The sequence below is a fragment of the Anolis sagrei genome, chromosome 3 (assembly GCF_037176765.1).
Source record: "Anolis sagrei isolate rAnoSag1 chromosome 3, rAnoSag1.mat, whole genome shotgun sequence".
NCBI classification, from domain to species: Eukaryota; Metazoa; Chordata; class Lepidosauria; order Squamata; family Dactyloidae; genus Anolis; species Anolis sagrei.
Genome location: NC_090023.1, coordinates 132929387 through 132947279, shown reverse-complemented (window position 1 = coordinate 132947279; position 17893 = coordinate 132929387).

Below are 17893 nucleotides of genomic sequence, written 5' to 3'. Positions count from 1 at the left end.
AGTAATGTTGAAGATAAACACGCACGGGTAATATCTGAAAGTGTCCATAAAATGTAATCCTCTTTTTTCTTGAAAAGGAAACTTTGAAAGCCTAGAATAGAATCCTGGCAAACCATTCTGTCTCCTACTGTATTTTGACCATTGCCTGATGTTCCAGCTTAAATATATTTGTTAGCATATGCATGATGGGTAGAAGTCTGACTCCCTCAGTTCTGAATACCACGAGATCTCTGAGTCCCAGCAACAAAGATCATCTTTCTGATTAATGTTATTTGTCCTTGCTGAAATTTCCAAATTACATCTCCAGTGACTGCCTGAATGAATGACATTTCCTATCCATAGAGTCAATAGAAACAGCATTTGGAAAGATCAAATGTTCGTAAATACTGAGGTCCACAACTGAGTGACACCGTCTGTCAAGACACAAATAATAAATTGGTAAAAGAATCCCAGTTCTGGAGCAATCAGGTTAATTGCTTTAGCACTACAATTTTGTGATGTATGAAAAAGGTCAGTTTTGTAAGATACATGCTTTTCTTGGTTGCCAGAGCCTACTCAAAGTCCTGATGGAAAAAAAATAATAATTTAAAAGGTAAAATGAATTGCATGCAAATGACAAGCAAGATCAGGGAGCACAGAAAACATTCAACTGACAGTGACCTGTGATCGTAAATTACTGGCACAGTGCATCAGATTCCAGACTTGTAATTTCATCACGATCAACAAAATGCAATCTTGAAAGCTGTTTGCTTGGTGTGAGGACAAATTGATGCCCTTGTCCTTCCAGGCTGCTCAGTTTTGATGCTCGCAAGTCTGCTTCTAAGTAGCAGCGGAGGGCCATTGTAAATAATTAAGTAGAAATTTGTTACCCTTTTGTCAAGTTTATTTCTGATGTTGCTCTTCCTTAGCCTCCATTAAGAAATCTCTTGATTAAATTTTAAAGACCCAGACCATTTGGAAAGGCTTGCAAGCCCAGGACACAAACTACGATGTGAACATGTTGAATGGTTGCTGTAAAAAAACAGTAAAATAGGAAAGTCATATTCGCTTTGGGAGTAAAGGGAAAATAATGTCAAGTATTTAGTATATCTTCCCATGATTCCCTTTCAGAATCAGTGTGTTAAAGATCTGACTGCTGCCTTGACGCTGGTGCCTGCAGTCGGGCATTTGTGAGCACTACTCTTTTGATTATAGGACTTCATATATTTCTCCCTTGGAAATATATATGTATACACACATATATGTGCACACACATACATGCACAGACTTCTTACTAAGTGTGCGTGTGTGTATGAAAATCTTAGCAGATATAAACCTGATAAACTCCAAACAAAATACTCTTATTTACAACTCAGAAGGCATGACCTAGTGTGTTGTGTAAAGGGGTGGATAGTTTCAAAACAGAAGACAGAACAGAGAGAGGTGACAAGAGAAAAGAAAGGGGGGGGAGTGACTGTAGATTGATGTTTTGCATTTGTCTTGCTTTCTGCATTATTTTGGCATGAATAGTGGTTCTGTTTTTCAGTAATATCCTTCCTAAAAGGCATAGAAATTCATAACACAAATGCATGATTATGCAGGGCTTGAGGTGGTTATATAGCTTATATCCAATCAGAAAACCTATATAAAGTAAATTGAACAGGAAATGGAATCTGGTCTTAGGGTGACTGGGGACAAAACAACTACTTAGCCTTCATATCCAGCCTTCATGCCCAAAGTGTTGGTCAACAAGACACAATTAATGGTTGACATCAGGTTGTTGTACAAATGCAAATCATTCATTAAAGGCTCCCATTTAATGCATGGCTTTGCTTTTATTACCAGTTGCTCAGTGAACCAACACCATCTCTTCAATTTCTTACTTCCTAACGAAAAGCAGTAAAATGGGAGGAGGGCACATCAAAATAATTCATTCTTATGAATGACAACTTACCCATCATTATGTTAGAGAATACATCTCTTGTTAGATTTTTATTCTAGAAATAAAATCAATTCAAGGAAAACAAGACTTCTATAGAGACCACACTGTCTTATAGTTTTTTCTTGTCCTTTTTAAAATAAAAAAAATACTTTTTCAGAATGACAGAACTCAAAAAGTGCCCCATCTGACTGCATGGCAAAGATTCGGGTGAGGGAGGCTTTGATAAACCAGCAGCCTCTGAAGTTGGTGCTTTGTGCCAAGCTTAGACAAGCAGAAGGCAGAGTAAAGGCCATATAGACCATCTCTTCTCCATGCAGATTGTTACTTGGTGAGTATTGGGGGTGGGATCAAGACTTGATATACACACTGGAACGCTTTAGGGTTGGGCTGAAATGATCTCTTTAGGTCCTTGGTCTTGAGGATCGCCTCAGGGATTTAATTAATCTTGTAGAATTTTGAGATTTGAGGATATGAGGCCCTAAGTGACCTTCTAGAAAAAAGGTCAAGTGAAGGTGAGCAACACATGCTATTTGATTGATCTAGGGGTCAGGTGTTTCAATGAAGGTGTCCTGATAGGCTGCCGTCTGGTCACAGCTACGATCAGATCACACAGGTTCTCCTGGTCAGTCAGGTTTGGGAATAGGGATTCAGTTTGTGTGAGATGGGGTCACACCTTCCCTTAAAATGGATTTTTGTAGTTTGGGATTTCTCCTGGATTTGGCTCTGAACCTGGAGATCAGGCACCAGTAGTGACCTACCACCTCATCACACAGGGGCAAATTGCCCCTTTGCAACAGTTTGGGGATAGGGTCTGCAGACTGCCATCACATGATGCTGGGCAGGCCTTGGTCATGATGAAAGGTAAGGTGTTTTTTGGGCAGCTCCAACAGAGCTACATGGACTTTTCTATCCTTTTCCCCATTCAATGGAGGAAAGGGCAGAGTGGCAACATGAGTTGCTGCCCTTTGCTCAATCTGATAGGGACAGGGTGCCTTGTCCCATTCTCCCAATATGATAGGGGAAGGATGGAGGGTGCATGGGGCACCTCATGGCTCTCTGCATGCCTGCCATTGTGCTGGCAACTGCTAGCAAAATGGCATAGGGGGAGAGATGTGTGAAGAGGTTCCAGGAATGCTTTTACATAGTTAAAGCTACTGCACCAACTGTTCCCATTCTAGGAGAAGTCAAATATGGTCATGGTGATGCATGCCTTGGTTAATTTAGATCCTGATTAGACTACTGTAATGCATTCTATGTGTGCCTGCCCTTGAAAAATGCTCAGGAACCTCAGTTGGTCCAAAGAGTGGCATACAGGTTATTGATTGGGGCTGGCTACAGGGAGCAAATATCTCCCAGGTTGCCACAGCTTCAGTGGCTGCCATTCATTTTGGACAAGATTAGCAAAGCTGTAGAAATGCTAAATGGTAGCTGAATTCACAAAATGGAGGGCTGCTTATTTCAAAAAATAAATATGCCTTACTTCAAATTCTGGATTTCTATCTTTGGTAAAAGTAATTTATATTGCCATGCTTTATGAACAATACACACTTCCCAGAAGAACCTTAAGTGATTCTGCTCAGCTGATTTGCTTGCATTAATTTTTAATATGATAGAATTTCAAGTTGCTTGGCAGTCCCAGCAATAGGAGATGGTATCAAATACCCACAAAAATACACAAAAGACTTCAGTAAAACCCTAATCATGTGTACCGATTAACTGCCCATCCCTCAATAATTACCATTCGGTGCCACATCCATATTTCAAAGAAAGATACAGGATATATCTATATATAATCTTACCATTCTTTCTATTTCTACTTAAAACTGGTTGTTTTTAATTTGTTCTCACAGAGGATCTCTTTCAGGGTGTAGGAAGAAAGCTGGTCCATCTTTCATCAATTAATATTTTCACATGGTATAACTAGATAACTAGGCCTGCATTATTGTATCTTGTAGCTAAGGTTATAACTCTTAATCAGTAAATTTATTATTCTACTGAACCATTAGTTGATTAGCTTGTGGAGGCCAATTTTGGCTGGTGAGGGCAATCTTTAATTACATGATTAAAAATAATACATTGAAAATGTATGCATGGTAGAGAATTTAGAAATGTAAACTGATGAAACAATTTAAATTATGAACAGTTTCATCAGTAACATGTGCATGTATTCCCTGGTCCTTCCATTAGCAAAGTGAGGCTGTTGTCACTGTTGGTAGATCATAGGTAGCATGGAGTCACAGGAAGGTGTTGAAGAGAAGTAATGTATAGGTTTCACATACTCTGCTCTCAAGCCAAAGGGTAGTTTGTTTTTTGGAAGCATGTTAGAGGCATCTAACTTTGATGCAAGGTTCAATTGCCAGTATGTCAGCTTGTGTAAATGGTATGAAGAGGTGCCATAATGTCTGTCATCTAATAAAATATAACATTATTCTGGTAGTTGACATGATCTCCGTGTCATCCCTGCAAACCACCTCTGAGTATTAAATTCTAGGGAACACAACCTGGAGAGAACAACTGTCCTTATGTCTTGTTTGTCAGCTTCCTCCAGCATCTATTTTCTTACTGTCAGCAAAAAGCTAAATAGGCTTTGATATGACCTAGTATTTATTCTTATAATATCAGTCTGAAGAGTTTAAAACAATTTAAAACAGTAGGTATAATTCCAAAGGAAAAATAAGCTATTTAAACACTTAAAATGAGGCAATTTAACAACACCTTCCCTCTGAGGATGCTTGCCATAGATGCAGGCGAAACGTCAGGAGAAATGCCTCTAGAACATGGCCATATAGCCTGAAAAAACCCACAAGAACTGAATTTAACAACAGTTTGCACAATGTAAATTTAATGAAATAACTAATGCTGCAAAAAAAAATTAATAGCCATTTTTTTCTTGGAACCAAAATGACAACAAGATTGGTGGCAATCACATCTTTTAGGGGAGTATATTCCATATATCTGAGAAGCTAACCTCCTATCTTGTCTCACAATGTATTACACTGACTGATGGGACATAGTATATGTTGTAGTTGAGTCTCCTAGTAACGTTACCACTGATGATAGGAGTAGTAGAGGAGAGAAGAGAGGTGCTCAGAGTTTGGATGAGGAGCAACAAAGAAAGAGAGTTAGGGAGATATTCATGTCTCCTACAGATGATGACTCATTTGAGGGTTTCTGAGAAGGAGAAATGGAGGAGGAAAGAGATGAAGGCAGGGGTATAAAACAGATTACTCCAGAGCAGGAGTCTGATGAAGAGCGTCAGAGGAAACGGATCCGTGATATACTTACTGCTCCAACGGAAGAAGAAGAGTTTATGGGCTTCACTGGAAGTGATGGGTCTGGGAGTAGTGGCGAGGAGGAGGATGGGTTGGATTGGACTTGTGTGCAAGAAGCTAGAGATGTGTGTACACAACCTAAGTCCAGCGATACTTTCGAGGGGTTTTCTGGGGACTGGCAATCTGGTGATACATGGGGAGACCTAGTCTTGATAAGAGATGGAAAAGCTGTCGAGAGGGGCGTTGGCGTTCAGCTGTAGAGGCTAGAGCAGCTGATAGTGATGAGGAAAGGGTGGAGGACAGTTCATCAACAGATAATGAGTTGTAAGATAAATGTAGGCACTGGAGTAATGGGACTTTGCAGAGGCAAAGTGTTGGATTCGTGCCTGGGTCTTTGTTGCTGCCGTTTCTCTTGTTGGGTCCAGGAACTACAAGTTGCTGCTTCCTCCCTGTATCGACTGGCTTTGGATTCCTGTAAGTGCTGACTTCCCCTCTTCTTGACTTTGGATTGTCTGGACAACGACGCTGCTTTTTGGACTCTAATATCTTTGACTTCGGACAGTTTTTGGATTATGGCTTTGTGTTCTTCCACCTTGTTTACTTGCATACCTTGACCTCTGTGACTTTGGAGCGTTTTGCTCAACCTTTTTGTTTATCCCAGATTATATGCCAGTTTAATTCGGATTATTTGCCAAGTTAAGTTTTTGTCTTGCAAACTGCTTGAAACCTTTTTGTTTTGGCCAGGGACACTGAAGTAAGTGTCCCTGAGTCCTTTTTGTTACCTTAATAAACTTTGTTTGGACCTTATCCCTGTGTCTGGCTCTTTAAAGGCATCTGGATCCCGACAGTATAGGCTTCTCCCAGCAGACTTCAAACTTTGGGCAAGGTTATATAGTGAAAGGCAGTCCTTCAAACATCAAAGTCCCATGCTGTTTAGGACACTGAACATAAATGCCCAGATTGTTAGCTCAGACCAGAAGTATATTGATTGCCAGAATAATTCTTTTAAAGCAGATGCTATTAGTTTTGTATGTTGTTCTGGTCAGCAGTCTAGCTGCTGCCTTTTGCAGCAACTGCAGTCCAATGTAGATTACATTGCAATAGTCCAATCAGAAAATTATCACTAAATGGACTACTTCAGCTATCACTGTTCAAAAAAGTCTGTAGCTGATGGGCTAGACAAATCTGGCTCGTATTATTCCAAATCCTGAAGTCTAACTGAGGTTCCAATTGCAAATTACATCTAAAATATAAATGAACCCCAAACTATGCATTTACTTCTTCAGGACTGCAACTCTCCATGGGACGAGTAATTTATCAGATTCCTAGACCTGAGAAACACCATTCCATAAAGCTTCCATCCTATCAGATTCAGCTTCAGTTTATGGCCGCTATCCAGCCCATTACAGCATCACAGTAAACAGACGTTGATCCAGCAGTTACACAGTGGTTGCCGACTTTGATAACAAGGAGGATAGATCAATGTAATCAGTATACTGATAGTATCCCATCCCAAATCTCCTTATGACCTCCTTCAGCAGCTTCTGTGGGACAAGATGACATTCTGCTACACCTCACATCGTAATGGCTGAATAGGAAGCCCCCTTTTTTCTGGATCTGGCCTTGACTTCTAGCTGTATTCCATGGAGATAGTCCAATAAGATATTATGGGCAATCCAAGAACATCAACACTGTAGCACTTCTCTTTTTGCTTAAAGTGGCTTGTCAGTCAAAGTTTTTTTGATTTAGGAAATTTTTTATCCGTTAGTAGGTTTTTATTTGCATGTGTGTTCATGATCCAAACTTCCTGACCCAATTGGACAGAGGGATCACCTTAATATTCAAGCAAACATGAACACAATGTTATTTGACCAATCTTTTTTTAACACAAGCTTGCATTATTGGAGTAAGATGGATAGGAGTTCACTGTAGATTAATGTTTAGCATACATGTTGACCCAATTCCCTCTTACATACACTAGAGAGGGCTAGATAAAATTGGGAAAACACATCTAAAACATTGGTTTCATGAGATTGGGTTTCCCAGTTAGTGTAATAATAAGCTATTCATTAAAAAATATAGAAGGCATTATTTCTTTTGTTTGTGTTAAAAGAAGAATCACTCTATACCAATGACTGAAAATCATCACAATCACCTCTGTGTACAAGCCCCCAAATGAAGAGTTTTGTTTCTCCTCCCCCGAGAACTGTGATAGGCACCAAAGGGCGGTAGTAATTGGTGAGTTTAACAGCCGTAGCCATGTATGGGGCTATGCTCAAGAGGATAAAAATGATGCTGTCCTCTCCTGGTCTGAACTGCACAAACTATCACTCATTCATGATAGTAAGCTCCCACTATCCTACAACAGCGGGAAATGGCACCGAGGATATAACCCAGACCTCTTATTTATGAGCTACAGCATCGTACAGCAATGCACTAAATCAGTGGAACCACCAATTCCAAACACACAGCACAGACCAATAGTATGCCAACTATTTCTAACTATAAGGCCCCAGGAAGTCCAATTTAAATGAAGATTCAACTTCAGAAAGTTAGATTGGACTAAATTTTCAGACATATTAGATGACATGATCATATCGGTCGCACCAATCCCTGAGGAATGCAGGCTCCACAACAAAGACCCATTTAGTGAGCAAACTCTTCAGGCAGTGCAGAGCATTGTGTCCTCCATCTCTGAAGCCAAGAAACAACAGTGGATAAAGCTGATAACAGAAGTCGACATGGGCAGGAGCAGCCAGAAGGCATGGAGACTGCTAAGACAGCTGAGCAATGACCCCTCACAAACTAATACCCATGCCAACATAAAGGCAGATCAGATAGCACACCAACTCTTGAAGAATGGGAAACCCAACCTTGCCATCAAAGTAGGAAAGAAACCAATAACCAGACAACCAGATATTGAGAACAACAACCTTCATGAACCTTTTACATCTACTGAATTGGACATGGCTCTCAATAAATATAAAAATGGCAAAGCAGCTGGCCTGGATGATCTACAGATGGAACAAATCAAGAACTTTGGTCCAAAAGCAAGGTGCTGGCTGCTGGAACCGATAAACAACTGCACTGCATCCTGTCAGATCCCCAAAATCTGGAGGAAAGCAAGAGTCATAGCCATCTTGAAACCAGACAAAGACCGTAATGATCCAAAAAGCTATAGACCAATCTCCCTGTTGTGCCACCTTTACAAAGTCCTGGAGAGACTTATTTTGCATAGAATTCTGGAAAAAATAGATCCATGTCTGATTCCACAGCAAGCTGGCTTCAGGAAAGACAAAAGCTGCACATCGCAAGTGCTGAACCTGACTCAGCACATAGAAGATGGCTTTGAAAGGCAGCAGATCACAGGAGCTGTCTTCATAGACCTGTCAGCAGCTTATGATACTGTAAACCACCGCCTCCTCCTGAGACAAATGTATAATATCACAAATGACTACCACCTCACCTGCCTCATAGGAAACCTGCTACAAAACAGGAGATTCTTTGTGGAGTTCCAGGGCCAGAGAAGCAGATGGCAGAAACAGAAGAACGGCCTGCCTCAGGGGAGCGTGCTTGCTACATCAATGTTCAACATTTACACAAATGACCAGCCACTGCCAGAAGCGACAGAGAGTTTCATCTATGCAGATGATTGTGCCATTACCGCTCAAGCAGGGAGCCTTGAGATGGTTGAACAGAAGCTCTCCAAAGCACTAGGTACTCTTACTGCCTATTACAGGGAAAACCAGCTGATCCCTAATCCATCTAAAACACAGACATGTCTTTTCACCTCAAGAACAGACAAGCATCCCGAGCTCTGAGGATTACCTGGAAAGGAATCCCACTGGAGCATTGCAGCACACCCAAATATATGGGAGTCACTCTGGACCGTGCCCTGACCTACAAGAAGCACTACCTGAATATCAAGCAAAAAGTGGGCGCTAGAAATAATATCATACGAAAGCTGACTGGCACAACCTGGGGATCATAACCAGACACAGTGAAGACATCTGCCCTTGTGCCATGCTATTCTGTTGCTGAGTATGCATGCCCAGTGTGGAACACATCTCACCACGCTAAAACAGTAGATGTGGCTCTTAATGAAACATGCTGCATCATCATGGGGCGTCTGCGCCCTACACCACTGGATAAATTACACTGTTTAGCCATTATTGCACCACCTAACATCTGCCAGGAAGTAGCAACCAATAGTGAAAGGACCAAGGCAGTGACATCTCCAGTGCATCCCCTGTTTGGATATCAGCCAGCATGTCAACAACTTAAATCAAGAAATAGTTTTCTTAAATCTACAGAGACACTCGCTGGAACACCTCAGCAACCGAGAGTCCAAAAGTGGCAAGCTCAAACCCAGAACCTCAATCAATGTCTGATACCAAATGAGAGACTCCACCCTGGGACACAGAAAACTGGGCAACTTGGAAGGTACTGAACAGACTGCGCTCTGGCACCAAGAGATGCAGAGCCAACCTTAAGAAATGGAGCTACAAAGTGGAATCCACGACATGCGAGTGTGGAGAAGAGCAAACTACAGACCACCTGCTGCAATGCAACCTGAGCCCTGCCACATGCACAATGGAGGACCATCTTGCAGCAACACCAGAGGCACTCCAAGTGGCCAGCTATTGGTCAAAGGACATTTAATCAACTACCAAGCTTGCAAACTTTGTGTTTTGTTTGATTGTTAAAAATGCAATGCAAATGTCTGGTCTGCCCCTGACACAATAAATAAATAAATGACTGAAAACACTTTCCATTTTAAAAGATGTGCAAGACAGGAAAAAGAACTAGTTGTTGGAAAAAGAGCTTTGACAACTCGATCAGCTGTTGCAATTTAAAACCCAAGTGAAGGCCTATCTCTTCCAGCAGGCCTACCCATAGAGTTTAATGACCAATTTTAAACTTGTATCTTATGTTTAATCTTATTTTTCTGTATTTTAATTTGTATTTTGTGGAAATATGTTTTAATATGTGTATTTTAAAGAATGTTTTTAGATGAATGTGTGTTTTAGTAATGTTGTAACCTGTCTCGAGCCATGAGAAAAGGCGGGCAAGAAATAAAAAATATTATTACTATTATTATTGCTATTATTATTATTAATCAGAAATCTAGGTATAATCCTTCCCTTACATATGAATTTTTCCTGTTTGGAGTTAATCTTTTATGCAGTGAAGCATTCAGTCATGTGAACTCCCATCTATGATACTGAATTGTACAATACAAAAACACATTTACTATTTGGTTTTGAATGAGATAATATGATTAACACTTTTTAGAATAATTACCATGATTGGCCATTGGAAGGCAAACTCTTAATTTACACATCTGATTGCTGAGGCACTATTTCTAAAGAAATCCCATCACTGGAGGAAAAATAGCCAAATTGGCGAAAGCAATAAAGCAATAAGCTTTCTCGTTAAAAACTTGTGTAGGTGCTGGCAACTATGGGAGGGCTGTGTTGACTTCCCAGGAGACCTTGAATGGCCACACATCCTGCCAAATACTCTCAAATGGATTTTAGAAAAGGACTTGAAATGAATATCATCTCCTATTAACTTTGGTTTGAAAAAAAAGGATCAAGGGCTCCAAATGAACCTTCTCGGAGATAAAGATAATCTGGGGAGGTCCTCTCTTGGTCCCACCTCCTTCGCTGGTGGGGATGAGAGACATGACCTTCTCAGTGGTGGCCCCTTGGCTGTGGAACTCCCTCCCAAGCAAAATCAGGTCAGCCCATTCCCTCCTGACCTTCAGAAAGCAAGTAAAACCTTGGCTCTGGGACTAAGGTTTTGGCCAAAACTTCTGTGCAGTAAGTAAAATAGACTTATGTGCAATAATGACTGGAACAGACTTCGATTATGTCCTCGGATTAAAATAGTGTTTAATGTATTGTTTTTTATTTTGTTTTAATGTATATGTCTATTTTCTATTGTCTTTTGACAGCAGCAAATTGCTGCCAATTGTAAGGCCGCTCTAAGTCCCCTTCAGGCTTGAGAAGGGCAGGATATAAATATAGTAAATGAATAAATAAATGTGGCAAAATAACCCTACACTCCCTAAAGATGCTTGCAGGCATTTCTGAAATGTGGAGACACCAAATACACTCACACTTTGTTGGCCCTTATTCCAGTATGACCTGCAGTGGAAACTAGGCTTTAATCATAAGTCTGGACAGCTAAATGGATATGTGTTTACAGATTTGCTTGGCCCAAGAGGGAGCAAAGTTTGATCAATATTTGAAAGAGGTACATTCTACAAATTGGTGAAAAACTAAAATATCAATTCGCACCCCCACATTTGTCTTTAAAACATACTGGATAATTTCAGCCTAGCTCTTCTATAAAAGAACAGCATCATGACATGATAATACCTGGGCATATTTAACAGAGTGGTTTAAAGACTGTGTGCGTTAGTTGCTTACCAGAACAGGTTTCCAAAAGCATTGCTGAAAAGAACAGCTACATAGCAACAGGAATGCTTTTGTGTTCAAAGTGAAGTGCCTCAGGTATGAACTTGAAGAGGTACCACTCTCCTACTGTTTATGTTCATGTCTGTCTTGAAAAAATGAATTGGGAACAGTGGTCTTAGCTATGTTCACTTGTTTTGGTCGAAACCACACATTCAGCTTGGACAGCTGACTATTGTGCCAGTAATTGTGCTTGCTACTGATTGCTGGTTATTTTTGTTCTCATTATTTGAATTTTTCTTTCTACCACTCAGCTTTTAGTCTACTGGCCAAATGGCTCATCTTTTAAATGATACATTCACTCTGTTGGAATCTGTTCAACCTGCCCATCAGGAAGAAAACTGCCTCTTTCAGGTCCGCATTTAGGAATGTAGCTCTTATGTATTGAGTGGTGAGACAATATTTTGTTTTTAAATGTAACTAAAATAATATGGGGTTTCAAGCTTTATTTTCTAGTATTAAATAAGTGAACAGAAGAGAGAGCTTTGCATGCAAATGCCAGACTATCAGTTCACTCAGACATGGTCACAGGGCTGCTATCCTGAGCCCATTTCAATTGTTATTGACCCAGGTGAAGTGAGGGTAAATGAGATCCCCTGAATGGCTGGACAGTGTTTAACTATCACGTGACTCCAGCTCAATGAGTCAATCCAAAACTTTGCTGTCCTTGCAGCTGTTTCATCTATTTCCTGAAATGCTGGTTGGGAAAGTCTTTAAATATTTTTAAAGGTAAAATATATCCTTAAAGATTTCTTATAAATCTACATGACAAGCACAAGAAACTTAACAAAACTGATAAGAATCTAAAGCCATGCAATTTGTAGACATTGGTTTTTTAAAAAATGACAGCGTATGAAGAGGGAAGTCCAAAGAAAGTGCACACTGATAGAGTTGAAATGTCCACATGGTTTTGTTAGTAACATCCATTTGTGTTTTGGCACAGCATAGACCATTGGGTCCGAGAACCATCTAACATTCCTGATTCCCCTCTTTGAGTCCACATGATGGAGAAAAACAATACTGTAGCGGGAGATGGGATCTGACTCAAGTGTATGTTACAGTGTTGTTTCCCGTTTCACCTGGGAATGAAATACATCTCATGGTACCCAAGCTAGATATATTCTGATGGCCTCCACTCCAGTGTTCTTTAATGGGATTTCTAAAAGAGAAATAGATTGAAAAACAGACCTAGTTTCCATCCAGAACAAATGCTATCCAATGATCAAATAGACAAGTAGATATGCAAATCACAGGGTAAGAAAAACCACAAAGATCCTGAATATTGTCCACAGTACCAAGTTCTCCATAAACAAGATTTAACAGAAGGAATAAAGGAAATGTTGGACCCATATTAAGTGTCTAGCGTAGAACAGGGCAAAGACCTGCCAGGCCATCCAGAAGGTTTAATTGCTGGCTATACTGATTAAGTGGGTCACTAAGGACCTCTCTACATGTGCCACCAGAATTGCCATGGATCATGATGATTCCAGTAGTGCCCATCAGGTTTTATGGTGAATCTATCACCACATGCATTCCCTTTCATCATACAAGTTCACTGGAAGTTGCAGTGCATCGTGGGGTGGGAGTCCGCGGGCTCCATGGTGAAAAGGAAGGCGAACCGACACATGCTGCTGATTACACCCCTGTCTGATGAGGTGGTGTGATGTTACTGAGTCACTTCCTTCCACAAAGTGCAAAATGACCCTCAGGGAACCTTGGACTGACTCTCACATTTATAACATCATGGGTTACATGCCAACATACTAAACGTTGTACTGGAATTAGGTAAATGAAATTCAATAATACATCCCCAACACTGTAAAAAGCTCTTCTGAGAACAACAGAAAGGAAAATAGGTTTCTAGGCTATATTTAGATGGAGGCTGCATAGAAATGCCCATGCTTCTTGGAAACCGAGACACAAGAGCACAAAGAAATCTGCTAGATTTCCCAACAGATCTGATGGGTATTATAATTTTATTTCTTAGCAAGAACAGTCCAAAAGCAAGAGAATGGCTTGAGTCTAGTGGAGATCTTTGTTGGATTTGATAAACTTATTATACCTTTCATTATTGCTATCAATCAAAACAAAAGTAAATCATTGTGTAAGACTATTTGTGATCCACATTTCAAAGAATAAGCAGTAGATTTTCAGAGTTATTTGTTTCCATAAACCCACCAATGCAAGTTACCAGAATTTTTTAAAGGATTGCATTAATGTTCTTTCTTGTGAAAGGTAGCATTTGGTTTCCATAGCTTCAAATCTCTTCCAGTAGAACACTTGACAGTTAAGTTATACAAGTATGTTTAAAACTTTAGGGAACGAATAGTAGGATTGACAGTTATACCTTATTATAAGGGATGCCCCTTATTTGAAAGCCAAAGCTTGAAGGAAGGACCTTAACTGCAGGAGAGTTTAACATATGCCACAAAATGCCAAAGATTTTAAAAATGGGTTCAAGAGCATATTAATACTAAATGAAATACCAAAATTGAGACCATCATAAGGCAATATGACTGATGAATCGTGATTGGGGAAGATCCAGTGGAATTTCTAGTTGCACAACTATTTGCAGTCTGGGTGTCTTTCAACTTCATAATTATAACTTTTTATCCTGCTATTATAGTATGGCTACATCCCATGGAATCTTTGGGTTTGTACTTTGCTGAGGAACTAGACCTCTGTGGTAGAGAAGTTTAAATACTGCACAAAACTATAATTTCCAGGTGAGATCAAAGTACTGCAATTGTGTAATGTGAAAAAAAACCCCAGCAGGTTATAGAACAAACTGCACAGGCATTAACTTGCCTAGGAACTACTATAATGTATGTACTAACACCACAAACTAGATTTTTTTTTTTAAAAAAAGAACTCAAATAATATCCTGCTTTCTTTTGCTAAGATTACATTGGATTTAGACTTTAAAATGATAGAAAGTGATCATTGATTCTGGCTCTTGGTTGGATTTAGAATATTTTGAATAGAAGCTGATTTCACAATAGTACTCAAGATGTTATGGCATGAGGCATGCATGCTTACTGCAATGAGTAAATTGAAGGCCCGCTGTGAAATAACAAGGCCAGACAGAAATATTTGGATAAAATAAAGGGCCATGTATTGACCATATTTGCAAATTGATCTCTCCTGGACAACTACCAACTATTTTGAGGATGGTGGAGCAACATAAAGCAGATCTTTTGCTGATGGGCAGATACCAAGCAATGACCATTCCTCTGTGCCTTGGGTAAATCACCAGATCCCAAGAGTCAGGCAGGCCTTCTGCAGACTACATGTGTTGCAAACACTAGCCAAAACAGGTGAACAGGCCCATCACTAACAAATCAGAGGCCCCAGCCCTCCCCACAACATGCTCCAAGAGCGACAGAGAATGACCACTGTGCAAAAGCTGTGAATGCTTCACACCTTCCAAAGTTATCCAACCATCAAACCAAAAGAGTAGGCTGCTTTATATAGGGTACAACACACCCCTCTTTGAGATTGATGTGGACAGCAGTCTCATGTGGCTGCCTAACTGGCATGCTTCACGGGGCTTTCAAAAGCTCTCCCTTGACTAGGTATTATGCTTTGTTTCAGGGAATCCCTTTCTAGAAGTCAATCTTCAAGTTATGTTGAAGTAGTAGTTTATGAAAATGGTCAAATTGCATTTTAGGGCTGCATATCACAGTCTTCCAAAATAATTTCAGCCATTCAGTAATCAGAAGGTGCTGCTAAAATTACTCGTAGGGTGGGCATGTTGTGGGTTGTCCTTTACTCTGCTGCAAAGCTGAAAGTTACCTCCTTCTCTCTCCTTGATCACTTTCCTTTTCAAAAATCAAGCAGCTTTATAGCTCCATGACTTCAACAAGCCACTGACAAGAATTTTCCCTCTTAATTAAACATTTCCATTTCTTGCAAGACCATTTTGCAGAACTTCCCACTCATGTCTGGTTTTGCTTCACTTAAAAAAAGCTTTCAGAAAAAAAACTATGCATCCAACTTGCAAAACAAACACAACAGGAAAAGCCTTTTAATTTCAAAATACTCATTTTGCATTTAAATTAAATGCTGGGGAGGGAGAGATCCCTCTTTCCCCCATCATATCGTGGGGACGGGACAAGGTGCATTGGTCCCCTTTCTCAATCAGATGGGCAAAAGGACAGAAATGTGTGTTGCCCCATTGTTGTTTTCCTCATTTCGCCCTATCATTTTTTTTTTACTATGATCTCAGATTGCAAGGTTTTAATCATGTGTTTTGAACTTTATATGATTTTAAATTCATATTTTAATGTATATATTTATTTTATGTCTTGTGTATATGGCATTGAATTGTTGCCTTTGTAAGGCTGCTCTGAGTCCCTTTCAGGGTTGAGAAGAGCAGGGAATAAATACTGTAAATAAAAAATAAATCATATGGGGGAAAGAATGATTTATTATTTACTTACATATAATAAATCATATGGGGAAAAATAGGAGCCTTTGGTGTCGCAGCGGGTTAAACCACTGAGCTGCTGAACTTGCTAACAGAAAGGTTGGTCATTCACATCTGGGGAGCAGGGGTGAGCTTCTGCTGTAAGCCCCAGATTCTGCCAACCTAGCAGTTTGAAAACATGCAAATGTGAGCAGATCAATAGGTATCACTTCAGCAGGAAGGTAATGGCACTCCATGCAGTCATGCTGGCCACATGACCAAGTGGTGTTTATGGACAATGTCGGCTCTTCAGCTTAGAAACTGAGATGGGCACCACCCTCCAAATTCAGACTTGACTAGACTTAATGTCAGGGGAAATCTTTACCTTTTTTTACTATGGAGAGGAAAATGTGGGTAGCTCCATTGGAGCTACCAAAAAATCACTCTCTTTCCATTATGGCAGACGAAGTGTCTTGCAAAGCTTCTCCTCTACTTTGGGAGAAATGGGGGTGAGACCAAGTTAGTGTCGTTTGATGACACTCTGCAGGCCCTGCCCTGAAGAAAGAAAAGAGGCCATAACCCAACCCACCCCCCACCCCAGCGGGTGAAGAGTTCCCAACAGAGGCCTCACTCCACTTCCAGGAAGGTTCAAACCTTCATAGGTTTTTTAAAACCCAGAGTAAACCTAGAAAACCAGGTTTACAACAGGTTAAACTGTATTAGCTTGAGGTATCATTTGGATGCCTCAGGCTTATCCATTTTCCAGCCTGTTTTTTTAGGGTTGTATAGATGGAGGATGAAGGACATTTTCCAGTCTCAAGCAAGATGGGTTTGTGACTTCAGAATCCATGTTAGGAGCCTTGTGTGATGATAATATCCTGAAAATACATATGACTGAAGCCCAATAAATTCATACTTCTCCAGGGTGAGTTGGTTAGTTAACTTGCAAATAGATTATCTTTTCCATTTTATTAGGTTCATAAGGTTATGTCATATGGCTTTCTAATGGGAGAAAAAAACTGTACAAATCAATATTTTATGTTTTATGTATTAAATTTATTATGTGATGAAATGCTGAATTGACTATAACCTGGGGATGCGGGTTCTGCCAAAAAGAACAGAATGTGGTTGGTTTAAAGTCTGCTTTTAAAGTTATTCCTTCCCATTACCTAGCAAATCAAGAGGGGTTCTGCCAGGATTTCACTTCAATCACAGTAATTAGACTTTTCAGCTCTCAGTAGTCAATAAGAATAGACATTACATTTTTGAGCTAATAATACAAAATTGAAAAAAGGGGGGATAGAATTGGACCAAGGAATGGTAGATTATTTCCTCATAAATATGTTATAGTGTTAATAATGTGTCTTTACATATGAGACACAAAGAAGGTAGAAGATTGCTCACTTTAAATGGTATTCAGGGGGCATACGACTCCTCTGTTACGCCAATCCCACTGGCTGTCAGTTTGCTACTGGGCACAATTCAAAGTTCTGGCTTTAGCCTATAAAGCTCTAAACGGTTCCGGCCCAGCTTACCTGTCTGAACATATCTCTCCCTATGAACCATCTAAAAGTTTAAGACCGTCCAGGGAGGCCCTGCTCTCGTTCCTGCCTTCTTTGCAGGTGCGACTGGCGGGGACGGGAGACAGGCCAGTGGTGGCCCCTCGGTTGTGGAATGGTCTCCCCAGAGATATTAGATCAGTCCCCTCCCTCTTGACCATCCGGAAAAAAGTGAAAACGTGGCTATTTGAACAAGTCTTCAGAATCTAATGCAACAGTCAAACACAGTATTAGATGAAAGTGAACATTGG